The following is a 23,035-nucleotide window of genomic DNA, read 5'->3' as shown; positions in this document are numbered from 1 at the left end:
TATCCTCCTGTCCCTCGCTCCTCATATCCCTCCCTCTATCCTCCTGTCCCTCGCTCCTCATATCCCTCCCTCTATCCTCCTGTCCCTCGCTCCTCATATCCCTCCCTCTATCCTCCTGTCCCTGGCTCCTCATATCCCTCCCTCTATCCTCCTGTCCCTCGCTCCTCATATCCCTCCCTCTATCCTCCTGTCCCTCGCTCCTCATATCCCTCCCTCTATCCTCCTGTCCCTCGCTCCTCATATCCCTCCCTCTATCCTCCTGTCCCTGGCTCCTCATATCCCTCCCTCTATCCTCCTGTCCCTGGCTCCTCATATCCCTCCCTCTATCCTCCTGTCCCTGGCTCCTCATATCCCTCCCTCTATCCTCCTGTCCCTCGCTCCTCATATCCCTCCCTCTATCCTCCTGTCCCTCGCTCCTCATATCCCTCCCTCTATCCTCCTGTCCCTCGCTCCTCATATCCCTCCCTCTATCCTCCTGTCCCTCGCTCCTCATATCCCTCCCTCTATCCTCCTGTCCCTGGCTCCTCATATCCCTCCCTCTATCCTCCTGTCCCTGGCTCCTCATATCCCTCCCTCTATCCTCCTGTCCCTCGCTCCTCATATCCCTCCCTCTATCCTCCTGTCCCTCGCTCCTCATATCCCTCCCTCTATCCTCCTGTCCCTCGCTCCTCATATCCCTCCCTCTATCCTCCTGTCCCTCGCTCCTCATATCCCTCCCTCTATCCTCCTGTCCCTGGCTCCTCATATCCCTCCCTCTATCCTCCTGTCCCTCGCTCCTCATATCCCTCCCTCTATCCTCCTGTCCCTCGCTCCTCATATCCCTCCCTCTATCCTCCTGTCCCTGGCTCCTCATATCCCTCCCTCTATCCTCCTGTCCCTGGCTCCTCATATCCCTCCCTCTATCCTCCTGTCCCTCGCTCCTCATATCCCTCCCTCTATCCTCCTGTCCCTCGCTCCTCATATCCCTCCCTCTATCCTCCTGTCCCTCGCTCCTCATATCCCTCCCTCTATCCTCCTGTCCCTCGCTCCTCATATCCCTCCCTCTATCCTCCTGTCCCTGGCTCCTCATATCCCTCCCTCTATCCTCCTGTCCCTGGCTCCTCATATCCCTCCCTCTATCCTCCTGTCCCTCGCTCCTCATATCCCTCCCTCTATCCTCCTGTCCCTCGCTCCTCATATCCCTCCCTCTATCCTCCTGTCCCTCGCTCCTCATATCCCTCCCTCTATCCTCCTGTCCCTCGCTCCTCATATCCCTCCCTCTATCCTCCTGTCCCTCGCTCCTCATATCCCTCCCTCTATCCTCCTGTCCCTCGCTCCTCATATCCCTCCCTCTATGGGCGGCAGGTAGCTTAGTGGTTAAGAGCGTTGTGCCAGTAACCGAAAGGTCGCTGGTTCTAATCCCCGAGCCGACTAGGTGAAAAATCTGTCGATGTGCCCCTGAGCAAGGCACTTAACCCTAATTGTTCCTGTAAGTCGCTCTGGATAAGAGCGTCTGCTAAATGACTATTATAATTATTATCCTCCTGTCCCTCACTCCCCATATCCCTCTATTCCTCTCTCTCCTCCTAGAGCTACTCTGGCAGATGGGAGATGAAAGGCGGAGCAGGAGGGATGAGGGAACAGGAACAGGTGGGGGTGAAATGAGAAGAAAGAAAAGGGCAGAGGTCAACAGGGGCTAAAAGAAAGGGGGAGGGTACTTGCGGAGGAGGATAGATCGATGGGTTGATTTTACTTTTCTTTCCTCTCTAAATCCACAACTCTTTTCACCAGATGTCAGTCAACTCTATAGCCCAGTGGCGACCTTCTATTGAGAGGTCAACTGGAAATCTACGAGCACACACAAAGTTGTCTTAGAATGGTAAAGTTAATGTAACATATCTCGATCTTTTAGGTTCAGGTTGCAATGGCCCTCACCAATGTTGTTTGATTCTTCTTGTGATTATAAAGGTTGTACATTTGTTATACTAGTGCAGACGCTACCTCCTGCTGCAAGTTTGACTTGGCTGAATAGGGACATCATTTAATTCCTTCATTTGAATGAGGCTGGGCCCCATAATGCTATCAGCAAGACCAGAGTAGTGAAATGTTTTCAGGGAAATTGGAAGGAGTTCAACATTTAGTATCATTTCTTGGCAGGAAGGAAGCATCCATTTGGAACCCATAACATGTTCAAAGTAAATAAGTGTTGAACGTATTTTCACAATCCAGTTTAGGAGAACAAGTCATGAATCTCTGTTTCACCACTCTGATCGGATGTCTAAACAAATGGCCAAGAGGAGAGATGTTTCAGGCTAGAATACCGATGCCAAGGTTGACAAGTTGTATTTCATCAGAGTGAATTGCTTTATAAACATGCCATCCAGGGACAGACATGTTTACCACTCTGGCTTGAGTTCTCCTACTAAAGTTACAGGAGGAGGGATCCAACAACAGTGATGAATACAGCTGCCCATTCAGAGGCCCCTGTCAGCCCCCGAGCAGACTCCCCTTCCCCTCAGCCTCCAGCTATTAGGAATTGGAACCCCCAACACCACATCCTCCAGACCGCACCATCCATACTATACTACTCCTCCCTCCCCCTCCATAAGCCAGCCCCGGCAGCTGTTTACCAGCCAACTGAGACAGACAAGAGCTGTAGAACAATGCAATGCTGGGTTAACTGCCACTGTGTGTGTGTGTGTGTGTGGGGGGGGGGGGGGGGGGGGGTGGGGGGGGGGGTTAGGAATATCTAATCCAGAATGTTGTGTTGTTGGTGATGCAGAATTGTCACTACAACATGGCGTTTTAATTAGACTACTTAACTGAATTACTTTAAGTTGATAATTAACTTAAGGAAGGAATTACAAAAAAATTTTCCAGTAATTTAGCTTGAGGCCTGGTTGTTCGCCACAAAGGCAAGCTGTGAGCTAGAGTTGGATATAACAGTGAACCTGTTTATGTAGGTTGCTTTTAATTGGGGCCAATGTGTGTTAAAATGCTGGTGTACAGGCTGCAACATTCAGCACTGTTTTGGAATTCTTGATATCGTTTCTAACTCTTTTGATGGGTGATTGCTGAAATGAAAACCTGCACTCTTGCAGAACAGCCTACACTGCAGTTCAGACCAGGCAGCTAATTTACGTAGCTACTTTGCTGCCCTATAGTGAGCAGACGATGTTATGTCACCTTCACCCCTGCCTTGACCTTGGTTTGAACAGGTGAGTACGGCAGTGGGCCACAAAAACACATGCAACCTCAAACCAAACAATGTATCTACTGCTTGAATACAAATCTTATGACACATTCACAACCTAATCAATAACTGAACCAATCAATGTATTGTACATTTGCGTCGGCATTCATTTAGATGTACACCACTTGCCTGCAAATTCAAACACGTGACACAGACGTCACTCCATACAGGGCAGCCTCAATGATGAGCATTGGATACATCTTATATCAGAATTGACAATTCGTAGCAAGTTATGAGAATTTAAGCAGCAGGTTATGAGAATTAACGTAATTGGTGATGAGAATTAGGTTAATGTTAGGAAAAGGGTTAAGGTTAGCTAAAATGCAACAAAAAAAAATAACTTGATAAGCTGTATTTATCTAGCAATTGCCCAGCTCCACCGCATGCAGGAGCCCACATTTCTAGACAAACTAACAACACGAAAAAAAAAAATATATATATATATATATATTCTATTAAACATAGAAACGCGCAATTTTCACATATGTTGATGGGGTGGTGCTGGAGATGATGAATATGAAGTAGAACATTTTTGACATTTCCCTTCCAACGACGACTCACCATCAAGATTGTAGATGTGTGTAGCTAAACCTCAACAATATTGTTTTACCCCAAACACGTCACAAGCTTCTGCTCGTGTCCAAATCCATCGAGGGAACGTCAACCTTCAGAAACATCAGGAACTTTCAATTGACATTTCGGGGTTACGGTAACCATTTAAGTTTTATGTTCACAGCTATAGCATTTAATGTGAAAGTAACGCTATGGCACTAATGAATTGAAAGATTAACGTCTTGCTATGCATTAGGAAGCCAAACAGGGCTTGTCACAACTTGTCATTGCGGAACTCTTGTGCGGATAACGAAAGTGAGCTTATCCTGCTGGATTTGGACAGGTAATGGTTTGGCTTGCAAATTCAGTATAGAAAACATTTCGACCTAGTTTGCTTGACTAACTTAACTGAGTTACTAGTTCATTATTTTGCTGTGGTTCCTGTAATGTTCAATCACGATTAATTACAGTTCCTACCTAGCTCACTTTCGTTATACGCGCATTCATCATGCATTGATCATAAATAGGGCTGTGGTCAGGGAAAACTCCTGCAATAACTTGACTGATGTGTTAAGTATTTTTTGCATTACCTTTCAGTCAGGTCATCATACAATGGTGGACCACAACGTTGTGAACAAGCGGTTGCCGAGAATGGCGGCCTCTCTGCTGAAGCGTTTACCCTCAGAGGGCGAGCCGGAGATGGGGATGCACCCCCGGAGCAGCAGCAGTGGCGGGTCCATGGGGCGAGATTTCGACTGTGATGTCGGTGACCCTCTGGGCTTCGACAAGACCCTATGTATTGATGGTGGTGGTGGTGGTTCCAGGACCCCAGACCTGCTGGGGCCGTTGCTGACAGAAGACTGCATGCCCCTCCAGAGGTCATCTTCCCCCAGGCTCCCTCTGCAGAGCCACAGGCTGATGCCAGCAGACCTGGAGGATTCTAGCGATGACTGTGACGGGTACTCTCTCCCAGGCACACCGCCCCAGTCCGAGGGGGACATCAGCTTCCTCAAGCAAGGGGTCCTGGACCAGTTGGACAACCTGGAGAGCAGCCCCAAGAGAGGCAAGAGGGTTGGAGGTGAGTGAGGGGCCAGTGGATGCTTTTAACGACTGACCAGTTGTCCCTTGTAAAAGAGGTCTTCTGACCTCAATGGGACTTCCTGGATAAATAACATTGAGAGGGAACAGGCTACTTTGCCTGTAAAGACACATATAGTTAAAGGGATACTTCGGGATTTTGGCAATGAGGCCCTTTATCTACTTCCTCAGAGTCAGATGAACTTGTGGATACCATTTTTATGTCTCTGTGTCCAGTATGAAGGACGTTAGAGGTAGTTGCACTAATGGCTGGAAGTCTGGGTATCTGTATGCTAACCATAGACTTCCAGCGATTGCGCTAACGCTAGTTAGCATTGGCTCGCGAAACTATCTCTAACTTCCTTCATACTGGACACAGATACATAAAAATGGTATCCACAAGTTCATCTGACTCTAGGTAAGTAGCTAGATAAAGGGCCTCATTGCCAAAATCCAGAAGTATCCCTTTAAGCACACTTTGGAAAGATCTTAATGAACATCTCCTCTAGCTCTGTTTCCAGTGGGTTACACAGACTGGCATAAACATCGAATGGCAGCGGTGTGCAGCGAGAAGTTTGAGCGCCTCCTGAGGGAGTGTCCAGAGTTCCATAGCTGCAAAAGCCACCTGGCTGCCTTTGTCCTACAGAGAGGTTAGTTCTCCTGTACTGCTCACTATAGATCCCATTCTGGACCAAAAATAAGAAGTCACCCCAAAATATAATGACCCACTGCATTTTTCACATTGGGTTAACGTACACTCAGTGTGAAACACTGTTCAGCCTAATCTTACATCGACAGTGTGTGTCTATGGGGTGTATTGTTGGTGTATCCTCAGAGGTGATTGACACCGGGGGCCAGTCCTTTGAGCGCTATGAGGTGGTGGCATTGGGCACGGGCCAGTCGAGCTGCAGCGGCTGGCTTTGCTTCAGTGGCACCATGGTGCATGACTGTCATGCCATCGTCATCGCCAGACGGGCTCTCCAAAGGTAGGCTACATCCTGGTCGTGTTCATTAGGCACCAAATGGAAGAAACTAATTGAAACAGGGAGGGATTACCTGGACTTGAAACGCTAATTTTCCTTTTCCGCTGCAAAATGTTTTCCCTTGTGCCATAATGAACACAACCCTGATAGGATCCCTCTGAATATCCATTATCTTCTCTTTTTGTGTTCAGCGTTGCCATTATTACTGGATATCGGGAAATAATGTTAATGTTCCTTTTTTTTATGTGCAGGTATTTGTTCAAGCAGCTGCTGCTGTTCTTCAGCCATGACCCCAAGCACAAGGAACGCTCCATCTACCAGAGCACCTCCGACAGCCACCTGCTCCAGCTCAAGCCCCAGATCTACCTGCACCTCTACACCAACCAGACCCCAAAAGGGGCCGCTCAGTGCATCCTCATGTAAGTGTGTTGTTCACGTCAATGTGCGTGTGTATAGATTTATGGGTACTGTATGTGGGTCTCTCTATAAACTAGGGTACCAGTGAGGATTTCCTACACTGGACAACTTGTTACAGCTGCTGATAAGTCATTGATAATAATCTGCCAATTATTTTCATGTCATTACATTAAGATATAATGGGGATCATAGCTATATTCAATAAAATTCAGGAGTTGATTTAAACCTATGTTTAACCCTTTATCATGCATGGTTGGTGTCTTGAAGGATTTGTTCAAAATCGTGACATAAAACATTACTTTTCTGTCCTTGCGTTTATGGCAGTGTAAGTCGCCCTTATATCATATATTAAGCATTAATCAGTTAAATTAGACATTGAACTTGAACCTTGTAAGAATCCTGGATCTAGCTGTCAGACAGTTTTTTTATATAGAGATCTCAGAAATGCAGTGTAACTACATAACACGGGTAGGCAACCCTGGTCCTGAAGTGCCGCAGGCAATTTTGTTTTGGTTTAACAGACCTGGAAGACCAGGTGTTTTGAATTTAGGCAATCACTGAACTGATCAGTTAGCTCAGTTGATCAGGTGTGGTGCCTAGTTGGAACAAAATCCTGCAGTACCTACAGCACTCCAGGAACAGGGTTGCCTACCCACTGACCTAACATTTTGTGTCTCCTTATGTTACGGGGTGAAAACCGTTTTCATGGGCACACAAATCCAAAATAATACATGCGATTACAAAATCGAATGCTTCTAACCGAAAGAGTCACCGCTTGTCACAACAGCTGTTGTGATAGTGCATGCGATGCAACAACAGCCCAAAAAAGGTGTTCACGAGGAATGTCCAGAATATTTTGGTGTCTCATTCGTTACTCCGGTGAAGACAGTTGTGCCTGGATCCACGTTGATCTAATATCCCTAGCCAATTGATGTTGATCATCTGTTGTCTGCATGATTTACAGCAGGATCTCGTTAGATTTAACAAGAAAACATTAAGGTAACGAGTTTGTTTTCATATGTTTTTGTGCCTCGGATTGGACACCCAACACTATTCCTATTAATTATTCTGGATATAATGACAACAAATTACATAGCATAGTGAGCGTATTCACAATATGATCTGGTAATGACAAATACATGTTGTTTTCCATGTTACACCTGCAATTTTAAACAATACAAGGGGCTTAAATTAGCCTACTTGAATTAGGAGCTCAGAAATTGAAGTACTGGAATAGGCCTACCTTGAAAATCAGACATTTCCTCAATTTGGTGCTTGAAAAGTCCTTGTACTTATTGTAGCCAATTTACAAGTTATTCTGCTCCCTTTTCATTTTTGATCAGATTTTGTGAGAGATGTGGCCCCTTTCATTTTATCATTATAAAAACAGCGATGGTGAGATTAATGCTACCGCTCTTCTTGGCTTTATTACTTGTGCCTGTGTTGGCCACATAGGCTCCAGAAAAATCTAGTTAGTCAGACAAAGTCCACATTATTCTCATATATTTTAGAATGTAATACTAATTTGAATATCAGTGCATTGGCAAAAAAAAGTGGTAATGGCCAACTTTTTTAAACACTTTTTTTTTTTTGGGGGGGGGGGTCTATATTAGGCCCTATATGTACAATTATATAAATTATACAATTGTATAACATTGAGGTCCTTGAAAATTACAATTAAGTGCTTGAAAAAGTCCCTGGAAGTCTTTGCTTAAAGGATGTACAGTGCCTTCAGATAGTATTCATACCCCTTGACTTATTCCACAATTTGTTGTTACAGCCTGAATTCAAAATGTATTTTAAAAAATAATAATTCTCACCTACCTACACACAATACCCCATAATGACAGTGAAAACATGTTTTTTTGTGCAAATTTAATGAAAATAAAATACATAAATATCTAATTTACATAAGTATTCACACCCCTGATTCAATACATGTTACAATCACCTTTGGCAGCGATTACAGCTGTGAGTCTTTCTGGGTAAGTCTCTTATTTTATTTTATTTTTTTATTTATTTCACCTTTATTTAACCAGGTAAACCAGTTACATTTTACATTTACATTTTAGTCATTTAGCAGACGCTCTTAACCAGAGCGACTTACAGGAGCAATTAGGGTTAAGTGCCTTGCTCAAGGGCACATTAACGTCATTTAGCAGACGCTCTTAGCCAGAGCGACTCACAAATTGGTGCGTTCACCCTATAGCCAGTGGGATAACCACTTTACAATTTGGGGGGGGGGGGGGGGGTTAGAAGGAATACTTTAGCCTATCCCAGGTATTCCTTAAAGAGGTGGGGTTTCAAATGTCTCCGGAAGGTGGTGAGTGACTCCGCTGTCCTGGCGTCGTGAGGGAGCTTGTTCCACCATTGGGGTGCCAGAGCAGCGAACAGTTTTGACTGGGCTGAGGGGGAGCTGTGCTTCCGCAGAGGAAGGGGAGCCAGCAGGCCAGAGGTGGATGAACGCAATGTCCTCGTTTGGGTGTAGGGACTGATCAGAGCCTGAAGGTACAGGGGTGCCGTTCCCCTCACTGCTCCAAAGGCAAGCACCATGGTCTTGTAGCGGATGCGAGCTTCAATTGGAAGCCAGTGGAGTGTGCGGAGGAGGGGGGTGACGTGAGAGAACTTGGGAAGGTTGAACACCAGACGGGCTGCGGCATTCTGGATGAGTTGTAGGGGTTTAATGGCACAGGCAGGGAGCCCAGCCAACAGCGAGTTGCAGTAGTCCAGACGGGAGATGACAAGTGCCTGGACCAGGACCTGCGCCGCTTCCTGTGTAAGGCAGGGTCGCACTCTCCGAATGTTGTAGAGCATGAACCTGCAGGAGCGGGTCACCGCCTTGATGTTGGCGGAGAACGACAGGGTGTTGTCCAGGGTCACGCCTAGGCTCTTCGCACTCTGGGAGGAGGACACAGCGGAGTTGTCTACCGTGATGGCGAGATCATGGAACGGGCAGTCCTTCCCGGGGAGGAAGAGCAGCTCCGTCTTGCCAGGGTTCAGCTTGAGGTGGTGATCCGTCATCCATACTGATATGTCTGCCAGACATGCAGAGATGCGATTCGCCACCTGGTGATCAGAAGGGGGAAAGGAGAAGATTAGTTGTGTATCGTCAGCGTAGCAATGATAGGAAAGGCCATGTGAGGATATGACAGAGCCAAGTGACTTGGTGTATAGGGAGAAAAGGAGAGGGCCCAAAACCGATCCCTGGGGGACACCAGTGGTGAGAGCACGTGGTGCGGAGACAGCTTCCCGCCACGCCACTTGGTAGGAGCGACCGGTCAGGTAGGACGCAATCCAGGAGTGAGCCGCGCCGGAGATGCCCATTTCGGAGAGGGTGGAGAGGAGGATCTGATGGTTCACAGTATCAAAGGCAGCAGACAGATCTAGAAGGACAAGAGCAGAGGAGAGAGAGTTAGCTTTAGCAGTGCGGAGAGTCTCTGTGACACAGAGAAGAGCAGTCTCAGTTGAATGACCAGTCCTGAAACCTGATTGGTTTGGATCAAGAAGGTCATTCTGAGAGAGATAGCAAGAGAGTTGGCTAAAGACGGCACGCTCAATAGTTTTGGAAAGAAAAGAAAGAAGGGATACTGGTCTGTAGTTGTTGACATCAGTGGGGTCGAGTGTTGTTTTTTTGAGAAGGGGAGTAACTCTCGCTCTCTTGAAGACGGAAGGGACATGGCCAGCGGTCAAGGATGAGTTGATCAGCGAGGTGAGGTAGGGGAGAAGGTCACCGGAGATGGTCTGGAGAAGGGAGGAGGGGATGGGGTCAAGCGGGCAGGTTGTTGGGCGGCCTGCAGTCACAAGTCGCAGGATCTTATCTGGAGAGAGAGGGGAGAAAGAAGTCAAAGCATAGGGTAGGGCAGTGTGAGCAGGACCAGCAGTGTCATTAGGCTTAACAAACAAGGATCGGATGTCGTCAACCTTCTTTTCAAAGTGGTTGACGAAGTCATCCACAGAGAGAGAGGAGGGGGGGAGGGGGGGGGGAGGATTCAGGAGGGAGGAAAATGTGGCAAAGAGCTTCCTAGGGTTAGAGGCAGATGCTTGGAATTTAGAGTGGTAGAAGGTGGCCTTAGCAGCAGAAACAGATGAAGAAAATGTAGAGAGGAGGGAGTGAAAAGATGCCAGGTCGGCAGGGAATTTAGTTTTCTTCCATTTCCGCTCCGCTGCCCGGAGCTCTGTTCTGTGAGCTCGCAATGAGTCATCAAGCCACGGAGCTGGAGGGGAGGACCGAGCCGGCCGTGAGGATAGGGGACACAGAGAGTCAAAGGATGCAGAAAGGGAGGAGAGGAGGGTTGAGGAGGCAGAATCAGGAGATTGGAGGGAGAAGGATTGAGCAGAGGGAAGAGATGATAGGATGGAAGAGGAGAGAGTAGTGGGAGAGAGAGAGCGAAGGTTGCGGCGGCGCATTACCATCTGTGTAGGGGCGGAGTGAGTAGTGTGGGAGGAGAGTGAGAGAGAAAAGGAAACAAAGTAGTGGTCGGAGACTTGGAGGGGAGTTGCAGTGAGATTAGTAGAGGAGCAGCATCTAGTGAAGATGAGGTCAAGCGTATTGCCTGCCTTGTGAGTAGGGGGGGACGGTGAGAGGGTGAGGTCAAAAGAGGAGAGGAGTGGAAAGAAGGAGGCAGAGAGAAATGAGTCAAATGTGGACATAGGGAGGTTGAAATCCCCCAAAACTGTGAGGGGTGAGCCATCCTCAGGGAAGGAACTTATCAAGGCGTCAAGCTCATTGATGAACTCTCCAAGGGAACCTGGAGGGCGATAGATGACAAGGATATTAAGCTTAAATGGGCTAGTGACTGTGACAGCATGGAATTCAAATGAGGAGATAGACAGATGGGTTAGGGGAAAAATTGAGAATGTCCACTTGGGAGAGATGAGGATTCCTGTACCACCACCCCTCTGACCAGATGCTCTCGGGGTATGCGAGAACACATGGTCAGACGAGGAGAGAGCAGTAGGAGTAGCGGTGTTTTCAGTGGTGATCCATGTTTCCGTCAGCGCCAGGAAGTCGAGGTACTGGAGGTTGGCATAGGCTGGGATGAAGTCAGCTTTGTTGGCAGCAGAACGGCAGTTCCAGAGGCTGCCTGCGACCTGGAACTCCACGTGGGTGGTGCGTGCAGGGACCACCAAATTGGAGAGGCAGCAGCCACGCTTTGTGGTGCGTTTGTGTAGCCTGTGCAGAGAGGAGAGAACAGGGATAGGCAGAGGCATAGTTGACAGGCTGTAGCAAATGGCTACAAAAATGCAGAGGAGATCGGAATGAAATGGGCTAAGCATCTGGGAGTGGAGAGAGCAGGGCCTCCCTCACCAAATCTTCTAGCTCGGAAACTAAAATTGTTTCACTGAACCACCCGAACAAAAACTCTCCCAACTTCCGCCTTTGGAAATCAGAATTGTTGTGAACCACAGCGGTTCAATGTTTAAAGGAGTAGACTCAACCCACTTTGTTCAGCTAGCCAACTATGACTCCATAGCCAACTAGCAGACTAGCATCCAATAACAATAACACACCGTTTAGCGCCAACACTTGGTCACAACAAACCACCAATATTGTGATATCACACTAAACAGATCATTCGTGTCTGTGTCAAGTTCCTTATATGACGCAGCAATGATTAGACGTTGGCTAGCTAGGACAAGTAAATTGTGGTTAACTACTACAGTACAGCCAAATGGTCATGTTGGGTAGCTAGCAATGGCCACTGTGTCGACTCTGTTTGAAGAACGGCTAGCTAGCTAGCTTCGTGCTACAGCTGGCACGGCCGAGGACACTGCCAAGACACAGTAACTACCCACAACAACCCACGAAGCCTAGCTATGACGCCGTAGCCAACCTGCAAGCTAGCATCCATTAACACACAACTTAGCATCAACACCTGGGCACAACAAACTGCCAAGAGTGTGTCAGCACACCAAACAGACAATTCAAGTCCGTGTCGAGTTCCCTTCACAACGCAGCAAAAAAAAAAAAAAATAATAATAATAATAATAATTAAACGTTGGAACCAGCTCTCCAGCGTTGCTAATCGTTACCAATAGCTACCCGCTAGCTAGCTAGCCTCGTGCCTCGATACTAGTCCACAATTACCTATGGAAAGCTACTACAACCACAATACTAACCTACAATAAATTCAATACCTAACTACAGCTAGCTACCTACCTACGATCTAATACATGGTTAAGCAAAAGTTAAACGTTGGGTAGGAGTACATTACCGTTGGAACCAGCTCTCCAGCGTTGCTAATCGTTACCAATAGCTACCCGCTAGCTAGCTAGCCTCATGCCTCGAAACTAACCCACAAATTACCCACGGAAAGCTACAATAACAACAATACTAACCTACAATAAATACAATACCTAACTACAGCTAACTACCTACCTACGATCTAATACATGGTTAAGCTATACTCAACACTACATGTAGCTTACCCCTACTTACCTACTTACCTACTTACCTCCAGCCAGAGAAAAACACGTCCTCTCCCGTCAGCTGCAGCCCCCGAACCCGGTTCGGACAGTTCGAACAAGTTCTCATTTACAACTGCGACCTGGCCAAGATAAAGCAAAGCAGTGCGATAAAAAACAACAACTCAGAGTTACATATGGGGTAAAACAAAACAGAGTCAAAAATACAACATAAATACATATATATACAGTGTGTGCAAATTTAGCAAGTTATGGAGGTAAGGCAATAAAATAGGCTATAGTGCAAAATAATTACAATTTAGTATTAACACTGGAATGATAGATGTGCAAGAGATGATGTGCAAATAGAGATACTGGGGTACAAATGAGCAAAATAAATAACAATATAGGGATGAGGTAGTTGGGCGGGCTAATTTCAGATGGGCTGTGTACAGGTGCAGTGATCGGTAAGGTGCTCTGACAACTGATGCTTAAAGTTAGTGAGGGAGATAAGTGTCTCCAGCTTCAGAGATTTTTGCAATTTGTTCCAGTCATTGGCAGCAGAGAACTGGAAGGAATTGCGGCCAAAGGAGGTGTTGGCTTTGGGGATGACCAGTGAGATATACCCGCTGGAGCGCAGACTACGGGTGGGTGTTGCTATGGTGACCAATGAGCTAAGATAAGGCGGGGATTTGCCTAGCAGTGATTTATAGATGGCCTGGAGCCAGTGGGTTTGGCGACGAATATGTAGTGAGGACCAGCCAACAAGAGCGTACAGGTCACAGTGGTGGGTATTATATGGGGCTTTGGAGACAAAACGGATGGCACTGTGATAGACAACATCCAATTTGCTGAGTAGAGTGTTGGAGGCTATTTTGTAAATGACATCGCCGAAGTCAAGGATCGGTAGGATAGTCAGTTTTACGAGGGCATGTTTGGCAGCATGAGTGAAGGAGGCTTTGTTGCGAAATAGGAAACCGATTCTAGATTTAACTTTGGATTGGAGATTCTTAATGTGAGTCTGGAAGGAGAGTTTACAGTCTAACCAGACACCTAGATATTTGTAGTTGTCCACATACTCTAGGTCAGACCCGTCTAGAGTAGTGATTCTAGTCGGGTGGGCGGGTGCAAGCAGCGTTCGGTTGAAGAGCATGCATTTAGTTTTACTATTGTTTAAGAGCAGTTGGAGGCTACTGAAGGAGTGTTGTATGGAATTGAAGCTCGTTTGGAGGTTTGTTAACACAGTGTCCAATGAAGGGCCAGATGTATACAAAATGGTGTCGTCTGCGTAGAGGTGGATCTGAGAGTCACCAGCAGCAAGAGCGACGTCATTGATATACACAGAGAAAAGAGTTGGCCCAAGAATTGTACCCTGTGGCACCCCCATAGAGACTGCCATAGGTCCAGACAACAGGCCCTCCGATTTGACACATTGAACTCTATCTGAGAAGTAGTTGGTGAACCAGGCGAGGCAGTCATTTGAGAAACCAAGGCTATTTAGTCTGCCAATAAGAATGCGGTGGTTGACAGAGTCGAAAGCCTTGGCCAGGTCAATGAAAACGGCTGCACAGTACTGTCTATTATAGATCGCGGTTATAATATCGTTTAGGACCTTGAGCGTGGCTGAAGTGCACCCATGACCAGCTCGGAAACCGGATTGCATAGCGGAGAAGGTACGGTGGGATTCGAAATGGTCGGTGATCTGTTTGTTGACTTGGCTTTCAAAAACTTTTGAAAGGCAGGGCAGGATGGATATGGGTCTGTAACAGTTTGGATCTAGAGTGTCACCCCCTTTGAAGAGGGGGATGACCGCGGCAGCTTTCCAATCTCTGGGGATCTCAGACGTTACGAAAGAGAGGTTGAACAGGCTAGTAATAGGGGTTGCGACAATTTCGGCGGCTAGTTTTAGAAAGAAAGGGTCCAGATTGTCTAGCCCAGATGATTTGTAGGGGTCCAGATTTTGCAGCTCTTTTAGAACATCAGCTGTCTGGATTTGTGTGAAGGAGAAGCGGGGGGGGGGGGGGGCATGGGTAAGTTGCAGCGGAGGGTGCAGAGCTGGTGGCCGGGGTAGTGGTAGCCAGGTGGAAAGCATGGCCAGCCGTAGCAAAATGCTTGTTGAAATTCTCGATTATTGTAGATTTATCGGTGGTGATAGTGTTTCCTAGCTTCAGTGCAGTGGGCAGCTGGGAGGAAGTGCTCTTATTTTCCATGGACTTTACAGTGTCCCAAAACTTTTTGGAGTTAGTGCTACAGGATGCAAATTTCTGTTTGAAAAAGTTAGCCTTTGCTTTCCTAACTGCTTGTGTATATCGGTTCCTAACTTCCCTGAAAAGTTGCATATCGCGGGGGCTATTTGATGCTAATGCAGTACGCCACAGGATGTTTTTGTGCTGGTCAAGGGCAGTCAAGTCTGAGGAGAACCAGGGGCTATATCTGTTCTTAGTTCTGTATTTCTTGAATGGGGCATGTCTATTTAAGATTGAGGGGAAATTACTTTTAAAGAACAACCAGGCATCCTCTACTGACGGAATGAGATCTATATCCATCTAGGATACCTGGGCCAGGTCAATTAGGAAGGCCTGCTCGCTGAAGTGTTTTTGGGAGCGTTTGACAGTGATGAGGGGTGGTCGTTTGACCGCGGACCCGTTACGGACGCAGGCAATAAGGCAGTGATCGCTGAGATCCTGGTTGAAGACAGCGGAGGTGTATTTAGAGGGTAAGTTAGTCAGGATGATATCTATGAGGGTACCCATGTTTACGGATTTAGGGTTGTACCTGGTAGGTTCGTTGATAATTTGTGTGAGATTGAGGGCATCTAGTTTAGATTGTAGGATGGCCGGGGTGTTAAGCATATCCCAATTTAGGTCACCAAGCAGTACGAACTCTGAGGATAGATGGGGGGGCGATCAATTCACATATGGTGTCCAGGGCACAGCTGAGGGCTGAGGGGGGTCTGTAGCAAGCGGCAACAGTGAGAGATTTATTTCTGGAAAGGTGGATTTTTAGAAGTAGAAGCTCAAACTGTTTGGGCACAGACCTGGATAGTATGATGGAGCTCTGCAGGCTATCTCTACAGTAGATTGCAACTCCACCCCCTTTGGCAGTTCTATCTAGACGGAAAATGTTATAGTTGGGGATGGAAATTTCAGAATTTTTGGTGGCCTTCCTAAGCCAGGATTCAGACACTTCTAGAACATCAGGGTTGGCGGAGTGTGCTAACGCAGTGAATAACTCAATCTTAGGAAGGAGGCTTCTGATATTTATGTGCAGAAAACCAAGACTTTTACGGTTACAGAAGTCAACAAATGATAGCTCCTGGGGAGTAGGAGTGATACTGGGGGCTGCAGGGCCTGGGTTAGCCTCTACATCACCAGAGGAACAGAGGAGGACTAGAATAAGGATACGACTAAAGGCTTTAAGAACTGGTCTTCTAGTGCGTTGGGTACATAGAATAAAGGGGGCAGTTCTCCGGGCGTTGTAGAAAAGATTCAGGGCATTATGTACAGAAAAGGATATGGAAGGATATGAGTACAGTTCAGGTAACCCTAAGCGTTGGGTAACAATGAAAGAGATAGCGTCATTGGAGGCATCGATTGAGCCGGTCTCGGCGTGTATGGGGGGGGGAACAAAGGAACTGTATGAGGCAGTTTGAGAGGGACTAGGGGTTCTACATTGAAATTGTATAATAAGAACTAACCCAAACAGCAATAGGCAAGGCATAATTGACATGGGAGAGAGGCATAAAGCAGTCACATGTGTTATTAGAGAGAGCTAAGACACAACTGGAAATAGCGATAACGTTTGGGCTAAGACTAAACAGAATAAACAGGACAGGGTACCGTGTAAAGGAACAGTCCAGCAGGCATCAGCTGTGCAGCTGAGTGATCATAAGGTCCAGTGAACAGCAATATGTGAGTCCGAGAGCAGTTCAAATTGGTGCTTCAGCACAGCTAGCAGGGAGCACAGTTGTGGTTTGCGTGTGCTAGCGGGCCGGGGGTGGCAGATGGATCTTCGTGGTCGTCGCAACGGGAAGCCTGTTGAAACCACATCAGACTATTTCGTCGGCAAACCAGTCGTGTTGGATCGGCGGGGCTCAGTGTCAACACTAGGAGGTCCCGTCCGGTTGACAGAGAGGTAGATAGCCGGGAGATGGGCCTGAGGCTAGCTCAAGGCTAACTGGTGCTTGCTATAGGGCAATGGTAATGGTAATCAGCCAACAACAGGTTGCAGCTAGCTAGCTGGTTGTGATGATCCGGCGCTAGGGTCCAGTGATTCCGGCAGAAAGTCCAATAAGCTCTGGGTCGATAGCACGCTGGGTCGATAGCACGCTGTGCAGACTGGCCGACGAATTGTCCAGGCTAGAGCTAGAGCTGGCTGGTGGATAGTGTAGGCCACGGACAATGGTGAAGACGCTAACGGTGACTAATAACAGGTAGCCACTATTTTCAGCTTACGGTTCTTGATGAAAGTTATAAAGAAATAATAGAATCCTTTCCACGTTGGGTGAGGCGGGTTGCAGGAAAGTATAGAGCTTTGCACACCTGGATTGTACAATATTCAAACATTATTCTTTTTTAAATTCTTCAAGCTTTGTCAAGTTGGTTGTTGATCATTGTTAGACAGCCATTTTCAAGTCTTGCCATCGATTTTCAAGCCGATTTAAGTCAAAACTGTAACTAGGCCACTCAGGAACATTCAATGTTGTCTTTGTAAGCAACTCCAGTGTATATTTGGCCTGGTGCCAATGTCTTTTTTTTTTTTTACCGATCTACCAATAGGTGACCTTTGTGAGGCATTGAAAGCCTCCCTGGTCTCTGGTTGAATCTGTGTTTGAAATTCACTGCTTGACGGAGGTATCTTACAAATAATGGTATGTGTGGGGTACAGAGATGAGGTAGTCATTCAAAAATCATGTGAAACACTATTATTGCACACAGAGTGAGTCCATGCAACTTATGATGTGACTTGTTAAGCAAATTGTCTCTCCTGAACTTATTTAGGCTTGCCATAACAAAGGGGTTGAATACTTATTGACTTAAGACATTTCAGCTTTTAATTTTTTATTAATTTGTAAACATTTCTAAAAACATATTTCCACTTTGACATTATGGGATATTGATTGTAGGCCAGTGACACAAAATCTAAATTTAATCAATCAGTAATCAAAGGGGTGTGAATACTTTCTGAAGGCACTGTATAGTCCTAGGCCTATAGTGTTTTAGTGTTGTATGAAGACATTTGCATACAGTGCCTTGCAAAAGTATTCATCCCCTTGGTGGTTTTCCTATTTTGTTGCATTACAACCTGTAATTTAAATGGGTTTTTATGTGGATTTCATTGAATGGACATACACAAAATAGTCCAAATTGGTGAAGTGAAATGAAAAAAATAACTTGTTGCAAAAAATTCAAAAAAAATAATAACGGAAAAGTGGTGCGTGCATATGTATTCACCCCCTTTACTGTCACATGATCTCAGTATATATACACCTGTTCTGAAAGGCCCCAGAGTCTGCAACACCACTAAGCAAGGGGCACTATCAAGCAAGCTGCACCATGAAGACCAAAGAGCTCTCCAAACAGGTCAGGGACAAAGTACAGATCAGGGTTGGGTTATAAAAAAATATCAGAAACTTTGAACATCCCACGGAGCACCATTAAATCGATTATTAAAAAATTGAACGAATATGGTACCACAACAAACCTGCCAAGAGAGGGCCACCCACCAAAACTCACGGACCAGGCAAGGAGGGCATTAATTAGAGAGGCAACAAAAACACCAAAGATAACCCTGAAGGAGCTGCAAAGCTCTACAGCGGAGATTGGAGTATCTGTCCATAGGACCACTTTAAGCCATACACTCCACAGAGCTGGACTTTACTGAAGAGTGGCCAGAAAAAAGCCATTGCTTAAAGAAAAAAATAAGCAAACACGTTTGGTGTTTGCCAAAAGGCATGTGGGAGACTCCCCAAACATATGGAAGAAGGTACTCTGGTCAGATGAAACTAAAATTGAGCTTTTTGGCCATCAAGGAAAACGCTATGTCTGGCGCAAACCCAACACCTCTCCTCACCCCGAGAACACCATTCCACAGTGAAGCATGGTGGTGGCAGCATCATGCTGTGGGGATGTTTTTCATCGGCAGGGACTGAGAAACTGGTCAGAATTGAAGGAATGATGGATGGCGCTAATTACAGGGAAATTCTTCAGGGAAACCTTTTTCAGAATTCCAGAGATTTGAGACTGGGACTGAGGTTCACCTTCCAGCAGGACAATGACCCTAAGCATACTGCTAAAGCAACACCCCAGTCAAAACTGTTCGCTGCTCTGGCACCCCAATGGTGGAACAAGCTCCCTCACGACGCCAGGACAGCGGAGTCACTCACCACCTTCCGGAGACATTTGAAACCCCACCTCTTTAAGGAATACCTGGGATAGGATAAAGTAATCCTTCTACCCCCCAAAAAAATAAAAAAATAAAATAAAAATGGTAAAGTGGTTATCCCACTGGCTATAGGGTGAATGCACCAATTTGTAAGTCGCTCTGGATAAGAGCGTCTGCTAAATGACGTAAATGTAAATGTTTAAGGGGAAACATTTAAATGTCTTGGAATGGCCTAGTCAAAGCCCAGACCTCAATCCAATTGAGAATCTGTGGTATGACTCAAAGATTGCTGTACACCAGTGGAACCCATCCAACTTGAAGGAGCTGGAGCAGTTTTGCCTTGAAGAATGGGCAAAAATCCCAGTGGCTAGATGTGCCAAGCTTATAGAGACATACCCCTAGAGACTTGCAGCTGTAATTGCTGCAAAAGGTGGCTCTACAAAGTATTGACTTTGGGGGGGGGGGGTGAAAAGTTATGCACACTCAAGTTTGTTTTTTTGTCTTATTTCTTGTTTGTTTCACAATAAAAAATATTTTGCATCTTCAAAGTGGTAGGCATGTTGTGTAAATCAAATGATACAAACCTCCAAAAAATCCCTTTTAATTCCAGGGTGTAAGGCAACAAAATAGGAAAAATGCCAAGGGGGGTGAATACTTTCGCAAGCCACTTTTATTCCTCTAAGTACACTGCATGAAAATTATTTTATTTTTGTTTCAAACCATTTTGATTTTTTAATCCAAATGTCACACATTAGTTCCATTATTTATAGAAAGACCTAAGAGGATCGTTACTTTGAGTAATAGAATCAATATAATATTATCAAATAATATCTCGATACTCTAATGTATCGATTCCCCCCACCTCCATCACTATTAACTATGTCCTGTACATACTCTTATCTATCTCCCCACAGGAAGTCTCTAAGCAGCAGCTACTCCTCTCTGAAGCTGCAGTGCCACGCCAAGGGCTCCCTGATTCCTGTGGCCTTCCTCCACCCCAGTGTGTGGGGCGCCCGAGTCTGCTGCATGTCCGACAGCGACAAGCTGTGCCGCTGGACTGTCACTGGGATTCAGGGCGCACTGCTTAGCCACTTCGTCCAGCCACTGTACATCACCAGTGTGGTGCTGGGTAAACATTTTGCAACAGAACAAAGCAAGGGGTGGTGGCAGCATCATGAAATTGAAAAAATAACAACCCACAGAAATGAAAAATTTAGAGATCTGCTGGTCTCTATTATTCAGGTGACTCCAGCCAGTACTCTGAGAAGGTGTCGGAGACCATCAACAAGCGCCTGGGCGAGGGGGGCTGGGAGGAGCTGCTGGCCCCGCCATTCAGCAGGAAGAGGATCTTCTTCCTCAGCAGTGAGGAGGTGGGGCCTCCACTCAGCACCGTCCACTGCACAGACCTCAGCATCAACTGGTGCCTCGGGGATGCCAGCATCGAGGTCCTAGACAGCACCAACGGCTTCACCGTGGACGGGTAAAGTCAGACCAGAGGAGGTCCTGGGGCCTGGACGTTGGTTATATCAGGGCAAAGGACAAAGAATTGGGGCCTCTTCAGTAGGGTGCAATCTTACAGAACGTTCAGAATATAAATGTCTTGTGTAGATGTATGATTGAAGTGCCAACTCTATTCATTACATTTCTATCTGCAATGTTTCATATCACTAAAAACACCTCTTGGATACATCCCCTTGGCTAGGTATATTTACATTTTACTACTTACTAGATATAGAACAGTACTTAGACATCTGCATTGTGGTGGGAGTTTTCTTTGGTGCCTCAGGGATGGTAATGGTGTTAGACTTCTCTCTGTCCCTCAGCTCCCCTTTTGTGAGTGGCTCTGGCTTCTCCAGCAGGCTGTGCAAGAGGGCCCTCTACAGCAACTTCCGCAAAATTGCAACGCTGGGAGGATACCACTGCCTACAGGATCTCCCCACGTACCACAGTGCCAAAGTCTGTGTGTGTTAATTGCTAATCATTGAAAATGTAACATGAATTGAGTAAGCTACTCTGTCAGTTTGAATTGTCAGGGATGTGTCATTTATCATGTAATGCTGGATTATTTGACTGACCATTTGACTTTTTATTTTGAAGGTATGAATGTGAGCCATTGATATAATGTAATCTGTTAAGTGGTGAATTATTTGTGTATCCTTGTTGTTGCAGGTGGAGGCTCACTCCTACCAGAATGCCAAGACAGTGGTCAACCAGCAGTTCCTGTCCAACAACGCAGGTCCATGGAACTCTAAACACCTGGTGGACAGCTTCAGTCCCTGAGCCCCTCCGACTAGAGGGTGGCATGGGGGGTCCGTTATTAAGTGTTTCTTTTGAAGGAAGGAAGCGGTTGGAGTCTGTTACTTTCTGCATAAAAGGTGCTCCCCTGAGTTTTCCTATGTTCAAATAAGCAGTATTTCACGCTCTGTGTGCTAAATTTGACATGTATGTCTCCCCATTCTGTTCTGTGAAATGTGTTCTGTTTTCATCAAGTATTTAATAATCAAGCAAAATAAAGAGAACTCTGAAGCTGTTCAGATTTAAATCTTGAATTAAAGGTGAGCATGAACTAAAACTAGGCCCTGTGATAGACTGTCCGGGGGGTGTACTTGTATATCAAGCTGCTTCACGCTACAGAATCAGGAAAAAAACGCAACTGCCCTATGAGCCGTTCTTGCTCGGACAAGGCTTACTTACAGGTCCCATGAATTTAAGACCTTTCTAATGCCTCTTGGAATGCAATTTAATACCAATTTTGGGTCTCCGCGCACCACACACCTGCTAATATTCCTCTCCAGGAATGAGCCTGTGTTGTCAAAAAGTAGGATTTTTAGGGCTGGCTTTTTCACCAAAGGCTATAGCCTTCATGGCTCATTATCATGCAGGTGTGCTATTTTAGCAATGAGCTAATCCTGTAGCCTAACGGATGTAGTAGCATAGTGGCTAGGCTATAGATGGCTGAGGCACAAGGTTGCCCATCTTAATTTGTTTAGGCTACCCCAATGGGCTGATCATTAGCTAGATCAAGTGTTCAGAATTTTGGCTTCGATACCAATACCAGCTTAGTATAATGATACTCGATACCACTGTGGAAAAAAATACCTTAGTCAAATATACAGCACTGTTACTGTATAAAACATGTGGTCAACTCTATCTGGAGAGCTAGGCCACTGGGTATGCAGACTTTTGATCCAGCACTGCTCAAACACATCGGAGTCAGCTTAACAAGGTCCTGTTGATTTGTAGAATCTGGTGTTTTGGAGTAGGCCTGGAACAAAAGTCCACACAGTAGCTCTCTTGGAGGTATTATGCTATAACATTAGAGCAATAGCTTACAACCAAAAAGTAATACAATAATTCCCTCATTCAGTGAATCAGGTATAAAAAGGCTATACTTCAAAGCAAGGTAGCTAAACAGGAGGGCTCGACTAACTTTTTCCAGTGCAAAGTAAGACATTAAAATACACTAAACAAAAATATAAACACATGTAAAGTGTTGGTCCCATGTTTCATGAGCTGAAATAAAAGATTCCAGAAATGTTCCATATGCACAAAAAGCTTATTTCTGTCAAATTTTGTTCACAAATTTGTTTACATCCCTGTTGGTCAGCATTTCTCCTTTGCCAAGATAATCCATCCACCTAACAGGTGTGGCATATCAAGAAGCTGATTAAACAGCATGATCATTACACAGGTGCACATTGTGCTGGGTACAATAAAAGGCCACTTTAAAATGTTCTCACACAACACAATGCCACAGATGTCTCATGTTTTGAGGGAGCGTGCAATTGGCATGCTGACTGCAGGAACGTCCACCAGAGCTGTTGCCAGAGAATTGAATGTTCATTTCTCTACCATAAGCTGCCTCCAACATCGTTTTAGAGAATTTGGCAGTACATCCAACCGGCCTCACACCCGCAGACCACGTGTAACCATGCCAGCGCAGGACCTCCACATCTGACTTCTTCACCTGCGGGATCGTCTGATG

At 46.0% G+C, this 23,035-nt stretch overlaps 1 pseudogene across 1 annotated transcript; it reads left to right on the top strand.

Annotated features, from left to right (window-relative positions):
* The first annotated feature begins 3,752 nt into the window (after positions 1–3,752).
* LOC311143191 (adenosine deaminase domain-containing protein 2-like) lies at positions 3,753–22,599 on the top strand (annotated as a pseudogene). Its single transcript, XR_014615532.1, has 9 exons — positions 3,753–3,941; positions 4,386–4,862; positions 5,371–5,511; positions 5,697–5,847; positions 6,096–6,263; positions 19,965–20,179; positions 20,293–20,530; positions 20,874–21,006; positions 21,220–22,599. The product of XR_014615532.1 is annotated as an adenosine deaminase domain-containing protein 2-like (transcript).
* The last annotated feature ends 436 nt before the right edge of the window (positions 22,600–23,035 follow it).

Source organism: Coregonus lavaretus (genome assembly GCF_964263955.1).
Source record: "Coregonus lavaretus genome assembly, chromosome: 15".
Lineage (NCBI taxonomy): Eukaryota > Metazoa > Chordata > Actinopteri > Salmoniformes > Salmonidae > Coregonus > Coregonus lavaretus.
The sequence above is the reverse complement of the archived record's forward strand: the minus strand, read 5'-3'. Positions and strand labels throughout refer to the sequence as shown.